The sequence below is a fragment of the Maniola hyperantus genome, chromosome Z, assembly GCF_902806685.2.
Source record: "Maniola hyperantus chromosome Z, iAphHyp1.2, whole genome shotgun sequence".
Taxonomy (NCBI): Eukaryota; Metazoa; Arthropoda; class Insecta; order Lepidoptera; family Nymphalidae; genus Maniola; species Maniola hyperantus.
Window position 1 is genome coordinate 5778697 of NC_048564.1, and position 14047 is coordinate 5792743.

At 37.0% G+C, this 14047-nt stretch overlaps 1 protein-coding gene across 1 annotated transcript in view; it reads left to right on the forward strand.

Moving 5' to 3' along the window:
• The window catches only part of LOC138404581 (forkhead box protein F1-like), a 59053-nt gene that overhangs the window by 27710 nt on the left and 17296 nt on the right, over positions 1–14047 (forward strand). The window lies entirely within an intron of this gene.

Below are 14047 nucleotides of genomic sequence, written 5' to 3' on the forward strand. Positions count from 1 at the left end.
CTTTTTGTGGTGACGTGTTGTTTTTCGAAATATACAATGTTGTTTCCGTTACGGCGTGCCACAGGTGCCGCTGTTGTTAAAGCGCTAGAGAATTTTGTATTTTTGAACCATAGTGTTCCAGAGACTGTGATTGTGGACAATGGGTCCCAATTTACAGGATCTGAATTCCGTAATCTCATTAAGCGTTATAATATTCCGAAATTACACTACACACCACTGTACACTCCGCAAGTTAACCTTGTTGAGAGGTACAATAAGGTTGTTATGACTGCTGTAGCCGCTTTTGTGAAAGATAACCACAGGTCCTGGGACGAAAACCTGTACAAGGTCCAGTTCGCCATAAACAGTGCGGTTAATGAATCCACTGGATTCTCCCCGTTCTTCCTTGTCCACGCTAGAGAACCGGTTTTAAATGGTTCCTTCTATAAGGACACGGATAAGGAGTACGAGGCCGGAATTCCAAGGGAGGAATACGCAGGAAAGTTTGGAACTTTGGAGGACATATTTGGTCAGGTTAGGAGAAATTTGTTTCAGGCTCATGCAGAGTATGCAACGCATTACAACTTAAGGCGTAGGTCTGCAAGCTATTCTGTTGGGGACATAGTGTGGAAAAAGACCTATCCACAAAGCGACGCTACAAATTTTTTCGCAGCTAAGCTGGCACCTAAGTATGAAAAGTGCAGGGTTGTCAAGGTTTTGTCACCTTTGGTTTACGAACTAGTTAGAGTAGCTGACAACCACCCAATAGGCACTTGGCATATTAAGGATATTAAGAAGTAGATATTTGCCATTACTTAGTTTGGTCTAAACTGTTTGAATATTTAAGTTATCAATATTCAATTAGGAATTTGTATGAGTGTAGTGATGTTCTGAATTAACAGTTACATTACCATGGTTCAGTTGAGGATGAATGTAGTGGATGTATGTAGGGATGAATATGTGATGATTGGAATGCTTGTGGTAGACCAACCGGTAGAGAAAGTAAAAATGCAAATATCGTACTTTGGGGATAACGAAAAGGGGGGGTTTTGTGTTTTGTTTTCGTTTTCCTTCTAGATAATGGATCATTTCTGTTATTTTTCCGATTCTGTTCCGAGATCTATTTTCTAGGAGAGTTATTTCGTTTTTTTTTTCTCATATTCCGATTTTGATTCGGTTTTATTTTTCCGAATGGGATAGAGAACGGTTGCCATATCAGATGGACCCGTTCACAACCAGATTTTCCGTATTTGTTGAGTAACAAATATTACGATGGTAGTTTAAAAGAGTGAACCACCGTAGGCCTAGACGCATTCTATCAGTCAGCTGAAGAATGATGCCAAGATGTTTCCACTCAAGTGTCTTAGACACCATGAAGTTTTTTTGTATATATTCTTTTTAGAAGTTAGGGTTGTGTAGTTAAGTATAATGTATAAAACCTTACACTGTTTTCAGTATATTTATTTTGTTAGACAATTTTCCTTGTTAGTAGTAGATGTGCGTTCACGCGTAACTTCTGTGTTTTTTTTTGTTTGTTTGTTTCAGGCAAATTGTTAGTAGTTGTTGGATGACGCTGAGGGCAGCGTGGTTCAACCTGTTGAACCTTTTCGTAGGAGGGGAAGTATTGTGACGTTGTAAATTTTGAACTACTAATTAGCGTTTCGCTTTTAATTAAAATCTATTTTGTTCAAAGTATGTTGGTGCCACCTAGCATCAAGGTGCAGAACTACGCGTGGGTCGATGTTCAGAGTTCATTCGAGCCACAATAGATGGCGTTTGCTTCGTTGTCAATTGTCGTAAAAATAAAACAAAAATAATTAAATAAAACCATAATATCATTTGTTTATTGTTAAGTCATTAACAAAACGGTTCTTATAATATATCCTTAGGTTCCGCAAATATTCAAAAATGAATTGGCTTCATGATCAATCTAACTGAGAGCGGCCACACTCGGGTTGCGTCTGGCAACACCGATTGGTGAGATTTAGAATTTTTCTGGAGTCAACATGTGAAGACGAATTTTTTTCGTTCCAGGAAAATCTCACTCCTTTTCGCCCATGGCTTCGCCTGGGAAAATACAATAGTCATAAATTTAGTCATCCTAACGTATTTCAATGTTTCATCAATTATGGTGAGTGAAAAATCAAGTAATGTGGATTCGACAAAATGGCGGTTTGGTTAGAGAAAATCCTAATTTCATGATTTTCCCTTTCAGTTCCAGTTACTTTACCTTCCCAAATAAATGAGGATAATGGGTTGTGGGTGAACTTCTGAAAACCATTGGTGGCCAGGAGTTCAATAGGTGAGTTGTGTTTGATCGGGAAAATTCCACGTGTCGAAATTTTCACACAGCACAAATTATAATCTTGTTGTTTTTCTTTGTTGCAGGGTTTCCGTTTCCGTTTTCCGTTTGCGTTTCCGTTTTTAGTTTTCGGTTTTCGTATTTATTTCTTTTGCACATTCACGTTGGCAACTTAATTTCTATGGATAAGACTTGGTGAAAATCTTTGTAATGAAACATTTCGGTTGTGAAGAATCAAATAAATTGAGTTTTGGATCTTGGCCGATGCCGTCCAGCTACCTTGCAGTCTTCGCACCTACAAGTAAGCAAATGTTTGTATCCTGGAACAGTTTAGTGAACCTTCTTAGTGTATGTGTACAGTAAGAACCCTGTCTTTACTACTGAGCTTTATTTTGAAACAATTTTATAAATTTTACTGTGTCATTGTCTATTCCATGCCAATGGCATCTTAAATTTAAAACATAGATTTTATGTACTATCTACCTAAGGCATTCTAATGTATCTAAATTAAGTCTTGGCATTAAGCTAGAATAACTAAGCATTATTAGCCATCACTATGTATTAAGCGACCCCGGTAAAAGTTACATTAAAAACAATTTTGCCTAACATCTAGCAAATTTCATTTATAACACCTCATATACATTACAAGGGAGTCGACGGCTAGCTTCTATTCTTTACTAGGTAGATAGATCAAGTAAATTAAAATTATTTTTTTTCCTCTAATCTTTGTAAGGTGGTAGATTATTCCGTATCCGGGTATATTTCTATTCCGCCCAATTTATCACCCTTACAGTACTTAGACGCGAATAATTTATATGGATGGGCTATGTCTCAATACCTTCCTACAGGTGGTTTTGAATGGGTAAATTGTGACACTAATTTTAATGTACCAATTGATTCTGACGTAGGCTATATTCTTGAAGTAGATTTAGAATATCCACAAATTTTACACGACTTACATACCGATTTTCCACTATGTCCAGAGAATATACTCGTAGGAGGGAGTAAAAATTTGAAATTAGTGCCGAACCTATTTCATAAAACTAAGTATGTTATTCATTATAGAAATTTAAAACAATGTTTAGAAATGGGCTTAAAGCTAGGGAAAGTCCATCGGATTTTAAAATTCAATCAAAGCCCTTGGTTACAAAAATATATTGATTTGAATACCCAGTTACGTACATCTGCACATTCTGATTTTGAAAAAGATTTCTATAAGTTAATGAATAATTCCATTTTCGGGAAAACAATGGAAATGTTGAAAAACGAGTAGATGTTAAATTATGTACACATTGGGAAGATAAAGGAAAAGTCGCTGGTGCACAGAAACTTATCGCGAGACCTGAATTTCATAGTCTTTCAATATTCTCTGAAAGTTTTGTTGCAATTCAACTTAAAAAAACTAAAGTGTTATATGACAAACCCATCTATTTAGGTTTATGTATTTTGGATATTTCCAAAACGCTTATGTATGATTTTCATTACAAATATATGAAAAACAAATATGGTCCAAATTGTAAAATGTTATATACTGATACTGACAGCTTCATTTATCACATTTTCACTGATAATTTTTATGAGGATATTAAACCTGATTTAAATAAATACTTTGATACTTCAGATTATCCCCCTGATAATGCATTTGATTTCCCCCGAATAAATAAAAAGAAAATTGGTCTTTTTAAAGATGAAAACAATGGTGTGATTTTGACAGAATTTGTTGGATTGAGATCAAAAGTATACGCTTTTAATACACAAAAAAAATTCATTGCTAGAGCAAAAGGAGTAAACAAATCAGTAACAAAAAAATTTAAAATGGAGAATTACAAAACAGTCTTATTTGAGCAAAAAAATGAAATATGTGAAATGTATAGATTTAGATCTATAAAGCATGTTGTTTTCACCCAAAAAAATAATAAAATATCGTTATCACATTCAGACACAAAACGGTTTTTAATCAACAACTCCACTGACACTTTAGCTTGGGGGCATTACAAAATAAATACATTAAATAATAATGAACAGTGAGGTTTATCGATGCTATTTTTGTGTGTAGAACACGTTTTCTTTAGCAAAAGAACTTCTACGTATATAATATGTAGATACGTATTGAAATGTATAACTAGTTATAATTATAAAAATGTATAGTTAATAAATAGAACTAAGAAAATATATTTAAGATTAATTTTAGCAATAGTTCGACATAGTAAGTAGAGCTAAGATAATATTATTATATTTAAGATAATAATATACAAAGGAAAATAAAATTGTTTTAATTGATCCTTAAAAGAAATAATATGTTATTTTTTTATTCATTTCCTTATCTGCCTTAATTAAAGTCACACGCATTTATTTACGATGTTTCATTTTCTCCATCCATTTACTGCTATAGTAGCAGGCCCAAGTGGCTGTGGTAAATCAAATTTTGTTACAAATTTCCTGAAGCACTGTAATGATTTATGTAACATACGGTTTGACCAAATTTTATGGTGCTATGATGAAATGCAACCTCTTTATAATCTAGAAAATGTGACATATATCCAGGGAATTCCTGAAATGAGCATGTTTGATGGAAAACATCCTCGGTTAGTTATAATTGATGATCTTATGAGAGAGTCAGATGGTCGCGTTGTCGATATTTTTACTAAAGGTAGCCATCACCGAAATTTAAGTGTATTTTACATTACACAAAATCTATTTCATCAAGGTAGAGGACAACGAGATATTTCACTGAACACAAGTTACATTATTTACTTCAAAAATCCACGAGACCGTACACAGATTCGTCATTTAGCTCGTCAAGTGTTTCCAGACAATGCAAAATTTATTGAGGAAGCCTATAAAGATGCTACTAATGAACCTTTTGGTTATTTAATGATTGACTTGAAACAAAATACAAGTGATTCATGTCGTTTTAAAAGCAAAATAGACCCCGTTACTAATGAATGTGTAGTATATGTCCCCAAAAAGGGGTTTAAATATGGTGAGCATCACCCGATTCTTGTTAGTAACAAATAATGGTTGAAGGTAACACAACGTCAGATATAAAAAAGCTGAGTGCATTACAAACATTTAAACCAAAATATCGTAAAATTTTACTTCGTTCTCTTAAAAAGGAGGAAATTAATTGTGTATGTGAATATATCAAAGAAATTTTTAAGGACAATACCCCAAAGTATAAAGAAGCAAGAAAACCCATCATAAGTATCGTAAAACTAAATTGCTTTTTTTCTACAAATGTGATTTAAATATTAAAATTCATTGATAATAGTAATTATAATGTTTGGACGTGTGAAAACTCATAAAGATTTATTAAAGGCTTTACTCACACTTAAACCTAAATTTCGTACAGCCTTATTAAAAGTTTGCAAGGACGAAGAAATTGATTGCATTAGTGAGTGCATTTTTAATATATTAAATGGTAAAGTACCCTTGAAGGATAGTGAGAAGTCTAAGCTGAAAAAACACAAAACTATATTAAGAAAATTAATTAAGAAAGGAAAAGGTAAATTAAGAAAACGCATTATCATTCAGCAAGGAGGAGCATTTCTACCGATTATATTGGGGGCTGTTTTGAATGGATTGTTCAATTTAGTATAAAAAATGGAGTACACAAAGAAAATGATTCTTATTGAACCAGAGGCTATTGAACGCTTGAAATCAAGAGATACTATACATGAAGATTCTTTATCCCGATTAGACAAAGAAATGAAAAATATATTAAAAAATAAAATGGATGACCGTGAAAAATGGTTGTTATATATGCAAATTTTGCAAAGATATCTCCATTTTACCGGGGAAGAGAGGAAACCATTAATACTACCGGTGACAGTAGAGGATGGACAAAAACATTGTACTGACTTCCTTAAAAAGGAAAGTAAAGATAATGATTTCGCAGTTAATGAGGACTCTGAGGATGATAAGCACGTACGTGATTCATCAATTAATATTTTATATACCACCACTTATATAAGCAAACTCATACCAAAAACGTATAGAAAAAAAGGTGATATATTGTTGAACACTCTCCTAAACAATAAAGACAAAATTAACTGGAAAAATGATGGATTAATAGTCATAGATAATGAGATTGTAGATGGCAGTAATATAGTTGATCTAGTGAATTACACACTAAGACCATTAAAACGCCCCAAACCTGCTGGATGGGGAAAATTTATTGAAACTCTAAAAAATATTGGAGTTCCATCGGCTTGTATCGGTAATTCTCAAGCTTTTGAAAAAATTAATGATAAATCGCTAAAATTTAGAAGACATAGTTCCTCAGATGATGAAAAGAGTCGTGAAACTTTAACATCATACGCATTAAGAAAGAAACACGACATTTGGGAAAGATGGAATCCATACTAGACATTAAAGACATCTATTATGATGTTTCGAACCCAGCTGGTTACAGTAGCATAGATAAATTAGCCAGAGCATTAAAAGGTAAAATGGATAGGAAACAAGTTAAAGAGTGGTTGCAAGCCCAGGAAACTTATACGTTACACAAGCCTGTGCATCGAAAATTCCCAAGAAACAAATACATATTATCTAACTTTAATGAACTTTGGCAAGCAGATTTAAGTGATATGCGTACTTATTCTCAATATAATGAAGGTTTTAATTATATTCTGTGTGTTATTGATGTTTTTAGTAAATACGCTTTCGCTAGAGCACTTAAAAAGAAGAATTCAGAAAGTATAAAACGGGCATTTGAAAGCATATTTACTGAAGCTAAAGCAACTCCCACCCACTTACAATCTGATAAAGGAACTGAATTTGTATCAAAAGATGTTAGACAATACTTTAAAAGTAAAAATATTAATTATTACACAACCAACAACCCAGATATTAAAGCTAGTATAGTTGAGAGATCAAAGGACATTAAAAACTAAAATGTGGCGTTATTTTACACATAAAAATACCTATACTTATATTAACGTTTTACAAGATTTACTCTATTCCTATAACCATAGCTTTCATTCGAGCATCAAAATGTGTCCATTTGAAGTTAACTTTAATAACATCATGAAAGTTTGGAACAATTTATATGGAAATCTCAACAATAAAATAAGTGTTAGACAGCAAACTAAGTTTTCAATTGGTGATTATGTAAGGATAACAAAATATAAACACATTTTTCAAAAAGGGTATGAAACAAATTGGAGTGATGAAATATTTATTATATCCGGCATAAAAAAAAGCATGTCTAAGGTTGTCTATACCCTCAAAGATCTTCAAGATGAGTCTATTGTAGGAACGTTTTACGAGGATGAATTGCAAAAATTACATATAACCCCACCACTCGATATAAAATTGATAAAATAGTACGCTCTCGCTACTCAGGTAACAGAAAACAATTACTTGTCAAGTGGAAAGGTTATCCTGATAAATTTAACAGTTGGATTTTAGAATCCAGTCTTAATCAGATAGGATGATGGAAGAAAATTTTTATTTAACTTTGCTTAGTAATAGTTCAATGGAATACTTCCCGGAAAACACAACGACCATGTTCTCAACAAAATTACCAAAAGCGCTTATTTTGGAAGGAGAATGGTACGTTGGAGTTGTTGAAATTCAATATCCTTGCACTATGTATACGGTTCGAGAAAATGAAAATGTTATTTTTACATCAAAATGGATTATGATACCCGAGGACGGTATTAAATCATTAGTACACTATAGAAACCGTATTCCTGCCATGAACTATGACTGCATTGCTCATATTGTAGCTGAATTAAATAAAAATACTGATGTTGAAATAATGTTTAATTATGATGAAATAAATAATAAAGTATCAATATTATGTGAGGATAACTTAATTGATGTACTTAAGTTATCAACCAAGTTATGTTTACAACTGGGTTTTGAACCAAATACGAATCTAATTCAGCATAAAACTGGAACATATCCTTATAATTTAAAATTAGGATTGCCATCTCAATTGTTCATTTAATGTGATATAATAGAACCACAAATTGTTGGAGATGTGATGGCCCCTCTTCTCAGAATCGTACCACTAGATCCTACAGTCTATATATACGGGGCAAACAAAATGCATATTTTTTCACCACCTCATTACGTACCTGTCATGCGCAGAGAGTTCGATGTAATAGAAATAGATATAAGAACGAGTACAGGTCGGAAAGTACCATTCCAGTTTGGGACAACGTGTATTAAACTACATTTTAAGAGAATCAAGTGAACGTGCATGTAAAATGCCGTGCCCATATTTACATTATTATTCTCATCAAGCTGGTACAGGCGTAGGTGCAATTTATAAGGGAGCACCTTATCAGCGAGGTCATGGTATTGGCAGTTTTTTGGGTGGATTATTTAGATCTGCTCCCCAATTGTGTAAGAATAACCATTTCATGGCTATCGTAATCGACAAGAATTCTGCCCTTTGATTGGCTGTGAAAAAATGTAAACAGCGAATCAACCAATCAAAGGGCAGAATTTCTTGACGATTGCGATAGCCATGAAATGGTTATTCTTACACAATTGGGGGGCTGTTCTTCCACTTTTGAAAAATGGCGCTAAAGTTGTGGGTAAAGAAGCTTTAAATGCTGGTGTGGGCCTATTGTCCGATATGTTAAATGTGCAGCCAATGGATGAATCTATCAGATCACGTTTAAAAACAGCAACTTCGAATCTAAAACAAAAAGCTGATAAAAAATTGATTCAATAATGAGAGGATCAGGCTATAAAATTAGGCGACAAAAGAGGAAACGTACCACTTCTAAAAAAACTCTCAAACGGAAAGGTACTAAGAAAATTAAACAGAGTAATATTCAGGATATTTTTCATAAAAGTTAAAATTTTAAAAAATGTCATTTTTACATCATAACTCCTGTGAATGCGTAAAATCTGAGTTGGATTTGTTTGCTCTACCATCGACTCAAACAAGTATTGAGGGGGGTCAGTGGATTCATTACAACCCCATTTCATCATTGACCGATGATGGACCCATTGAGTTCTTAGTACCAGGAAATGGAGATGATTACATTGATTTATCTCATACCCTACTTCACATAAAAGCTAAAGTTCAGAATACTGATGCAACTAACATTGCGGAGACGGCTAATGTTGCTCCAGTTAACAATTGGTTACACTCACTTTTTAGTCAGGTTGACATATATTTAAATCAAAAGCTCGTATCACCTCCAAACAACACTTATGGGTATCGAGCCTACATCGAGACATTGCTTAATTATGGTACAGCTGCCAAGAAATCTCATCTCACTTGTGGTCTATGGTATAAAGATACCACCTCGAAAATGGATTCATGTGATGCTTCAAATCAGGGATACGCAAAAAGAGAAGAATTAGCAAAGGAAAGTAAAACTATTGAAATGATTGGACACATACACGCTGATATTTTTAATCAAGATAAGTTTTTAATCAACGGTGTTGAAATGCGTCTAAAACTAGTACGTTCTAAAGATACTTTCAATCTTATGTGTTCCTCTGCAGATGGTAAATTCAAAGTGCATATATCTAGTGCTAGCCTTATAATGCGTAAAGTTCGGATCAATCCGAGTGTATTAATTGCACATGAGAAAGTATTAGCTACTACAACCGCTAAATATCCTGTCACCCGTGCCGAAGTTAAAGTGTTAACGATACCCTCAGGAATCCAAGGAAAAATGCTTGATAATGTATTTTTAGGACAAATTCCCAAAAGATGTATTGTTGGTTTCGTGGGAAACTCTGCTTTCAATGGAACTCTAAATACAAATCCTTTTAATTTTGGTAATCACGGACTTAATCTGTTCGGTTTATATGTTGATGGCCAATCGATACCATCAAAAACATTAACACCGTCTTTTGATAATGATATGTTCACGAGTGCATACCATACTTTATTCTCGGGAACAGGAATTCATTTTTTGAATGATGGAAATGATGTCTCTAAGGAAGAGTATAAAAATGGATATTGTCTGTTTGCGTTTGATTTAACTCCTGATTTATCTGCTAATTCAAACTCCCACTGGAACCTTATTAAACGGGGTAGTGTAAGATTTGAAGTTCGATTCGAAAAAGCTCTAACCACAACTGTTAATTGCATAGTATACGCAGAGTTTGATAACGTAATTGAAATTAATAAAAATCGAGACGTTAGTTTAGACTACAACAGTTAAGAATTAATATAAATGGAGATATTTACTTTTTAAGTCATTTCTTAACCATCCATTCAGTAAAGAAGATTATTTTACATTTTAATTTATTTATAATTAAAGTTTCAATGGATACCAAAGAGATAGAAAACTATTTAAAAAAAATTGATGCAAATATTCACTTCAATGTATTTGCAGCTAATAAGATACCGATATATTTAACACCACCAGCTTATTTAATATTCAATTTAGACCCCGATACAAAACCTGGATCTCACTGGGTAGCGATATACGTGGGTACTAATGGTGTCGGTGAATATTTTGACTCGTTTGGTCGAAAACCAATGGATTATCATGAAATGTTTCTAAAAACCAACTGTAAGAAGTGGATTCATAACAACAAAGTACTGCAAAACTATTTCAGCTCATTTTGTGGAATGTATTGTTTAGTTTATATATATTTTAAATATAACGACATCTCAATGTCACAATTTCTTAATGTATTTTCAGATAATACTTTGTATAATGATCAACTTATAGCGACCACTGTAGTGTCCCCTTCCCCGCACCTCGTGCACGCGGCGTGCCGGGCGGCTATTTTTAGAATAACATGTTTCCCCTCCTGCAGGACCCCTCTGACGCGCGGTCCTGCAGTTTAGTTCGTCCCCGGTCCCCGCGCGTACGCATGCGCGAAACAATTGTTTAGTCTAAGTTTACAAATAATACAGTGTTTTTCCTGAATCATACACGGTTTTCATTTAATACCCTATAACTGGCGCTCAACGTTTGGGCCGTGTTTAGCTTTCAGACATTGTTTAGAAAAAGAACTGACTATTCAATTCAATCGGATTTTGTGTTAGAATCAGTTGCGACGCAATTTAAACGTTTCTAAGTGCCTACTATATTCCTAGAATAGGTGTGTAGGTTTCTAAGAATCCGAAAGAACAATATTGTGTGTGAGACAGTGGAACGTTCTCAAAAAGTGACTTGGTTACGAGTTGGTTCAAGTGCTCACATGTAGTCATCCTAGTGCTTAGTTTTAGGGCACCTAGGATAGTTGTGACGTTGCATATCGTAAGCCAGTGAACATTAGTGTAAGGACCTACAATCACGCTTCGTGTGAGTCTAGGTAACTAGCATTCGTGTCGAACGGGAACAAGTAGGTATAGCTGCCTACCAGTGAACATTAGTGTACCTATCGCTTCGTGTGAGACTGGGTTCGTTTCCCTAGGATTACGTCGAACGTTAGAGATAAATCTGTGAACATTAATGTGTTAATTAGTGTAGGTACGAGCAGTAACGCTTCGCGCTAATCTAGCTTTTAGTTCGTGTTAGCGAAAAGTGTTTAATAGACTAAAGTGGACATGGTGCGGACACGGTCGCGTGCAAACAGTGCTTCGCGCAGTACGCAGCAGCCTGTAGCTGGTGCTGCTACAATGCATTCAGGTGATGGAGAGGTATTCGTGGACGTGCGTACATCCACGCCGCCGCTAGCGGGACCGTCGTCCGCTGGCGCCTCCGCCCCATCGTCGCCGCCGCAGTACGGGCGTGAGCGGCCTGACCTCGCGCAGTTGGCACAGCTCGGGTCGGCTCCGCCCACCGCCGCAGTACCACCACAACCAATTTTAATGACGGACCAACAGTTAATATTATTATTGCAATCCTTACGGGCGCCGCAAGGCGGGCCGCCACCGTCGACGACTGTAAGTACTAACTTAGCTAAATGTACATCGAGGTACAACGGTGTCGCCGATGTGCTAGCTTTCATAGACTCGGTGCAAATCTATAAAGACTGTGTAGGGGTAAGTGATGACATAGCCCTAAGAGGCCTGCCGATGCTGCTGACGGACTTTGCGGCTACATGGTGGCAGGGCGTTAAGCACTCGGTCGCAAGTTGGCAAGAAGCACTGACGTTGCTTCGACAGACATTCGGGCCGCGCCTCCCACCACACAAAATTTATAGAGAGATTTTTAGCCGTGAGCAAGGTAAAGAGCGTACAGACGTGTTCGTATGTAGGGTTAGAGCCCTGATCGCTCAATTACCCCCAAACACACTGACAGAGAACCCTGTCCAGCTAGACATAGTCTATGGGCTCCTCCATAAGAGAATAAGGGAGAAGGTACTGAGGAGTGCTGTCAGCTCGTTCGCGGAGTTACTTCAACAGGCACAGGTGGTAGAGGAGGTCCTGGAGGAAGGTTCGTCTCCTACCGGGAACTATACGGCCACGCCTACCCACCTACCGCCGCCTGTCACGCCGGCTTTGACGTCACCAACACCTGCAGAGGTGAAGCCAGAGGAAACCTCCCAAGACAAGCCCAGACTCAGGTGTTCATTTTGTAAGATGTTTGGCCACGCCAAGGATGACTGCCGCAGACTCAAGGATAAGACCACTTCAACTCCAGTGAAGAGTGAACCTGTCATAACACCGTCGGAGCTGCGCCCGTCCATAACATGTTTTGGATGCGGTGCGCCCGGGGTTATAAGGTCAAATTGCCAGACGTGCAGAGAGAAGAACGCTACGCTCCCATCACCGACAGCGTTTCAATCCGTGTCCGTGGATGGAGCCGTGTTAAACCCGCGTGTGCGCCCATTATTAAAAATCGAAGTGTTTGGATCTGTAGGTACGGCATTGCTTGATACCGGTGCCAAACAATCAGTGGCTAGTGTTAGCTTAACAAAGCATTTAAGGTCAAATGGCCAAGTGTTTAATAGTGTAGAAACTGAATTGCGTTTTGCTGACGGAAGTCAACGTATACAGATTGTAGAGACGGCCTTAGTGAATGTAAAGGTGCAGGAAAGGGAGATTACGACTCTTTTTATGGTCTTGCCTGGCGCTATAGACTCCTTATTAGGGATGAACTTTATTAAGGACGCTGGCATGGTGCTTGATTTTGGGAACAATCGTTTCTCTTTACATTCTACGGGATTTTTCGAACTACAATATGAAAACACTAACCACGCTGTGGTTAGTGCGGCAGTTGGTCTCAGCGAGGGCGTACTCGTGTCACCAGCCGATAAAGGAAAATTGGCGGTGCCACTAGAAAAGAAGGAAGGCATCTTTAGTGTAGGGGGAGGGCCGACGCCTTTTAGCATGCCTAGGATTGATTCCGCGCCCATTTCTACGCTGCCTTACGGGGGAACACCCGCTAAGCAGGAGATCGTAAGAGTCGAACGACAACAACATCTTACTAAGGAAGCTGCGGACAAAGCCCGCCTTCTAAGGGCAGTCCATAAAGTAGGGGACCTCGTCATGATAGAAAGTCATAGTCTAAGTCAATCGACGCAAGGATTGACGTCAAAGTTTGTCCCTCAATGGGAAGGTCCGTATAGGGTTAGTAGGATCGTTTCCCTTAACACGTATGAGGTAGTGGATGGGGAGAACACACCCCATGGTAAGTACCATGCCAGCCTTCTAACCCCGTACGTAGGACTTGGTGGTGCCATTATAAGTAATCGGAAAAGGGGTAGACTCCGAAAAAAACATGAGTGCCAAGCCAGCTCCAGCGCCTTCTGCTGGCTTGTAGGGGGAGGATATAGCGACCACTGTAGTGTCCCCTTCCCCGCACCTCGTGCACGCGGCGTGCCGGGCGGCTATTTTTAGAATAACATGTTTCCCCTCCTGCAGGACCCCTCTGACGCGCGGTC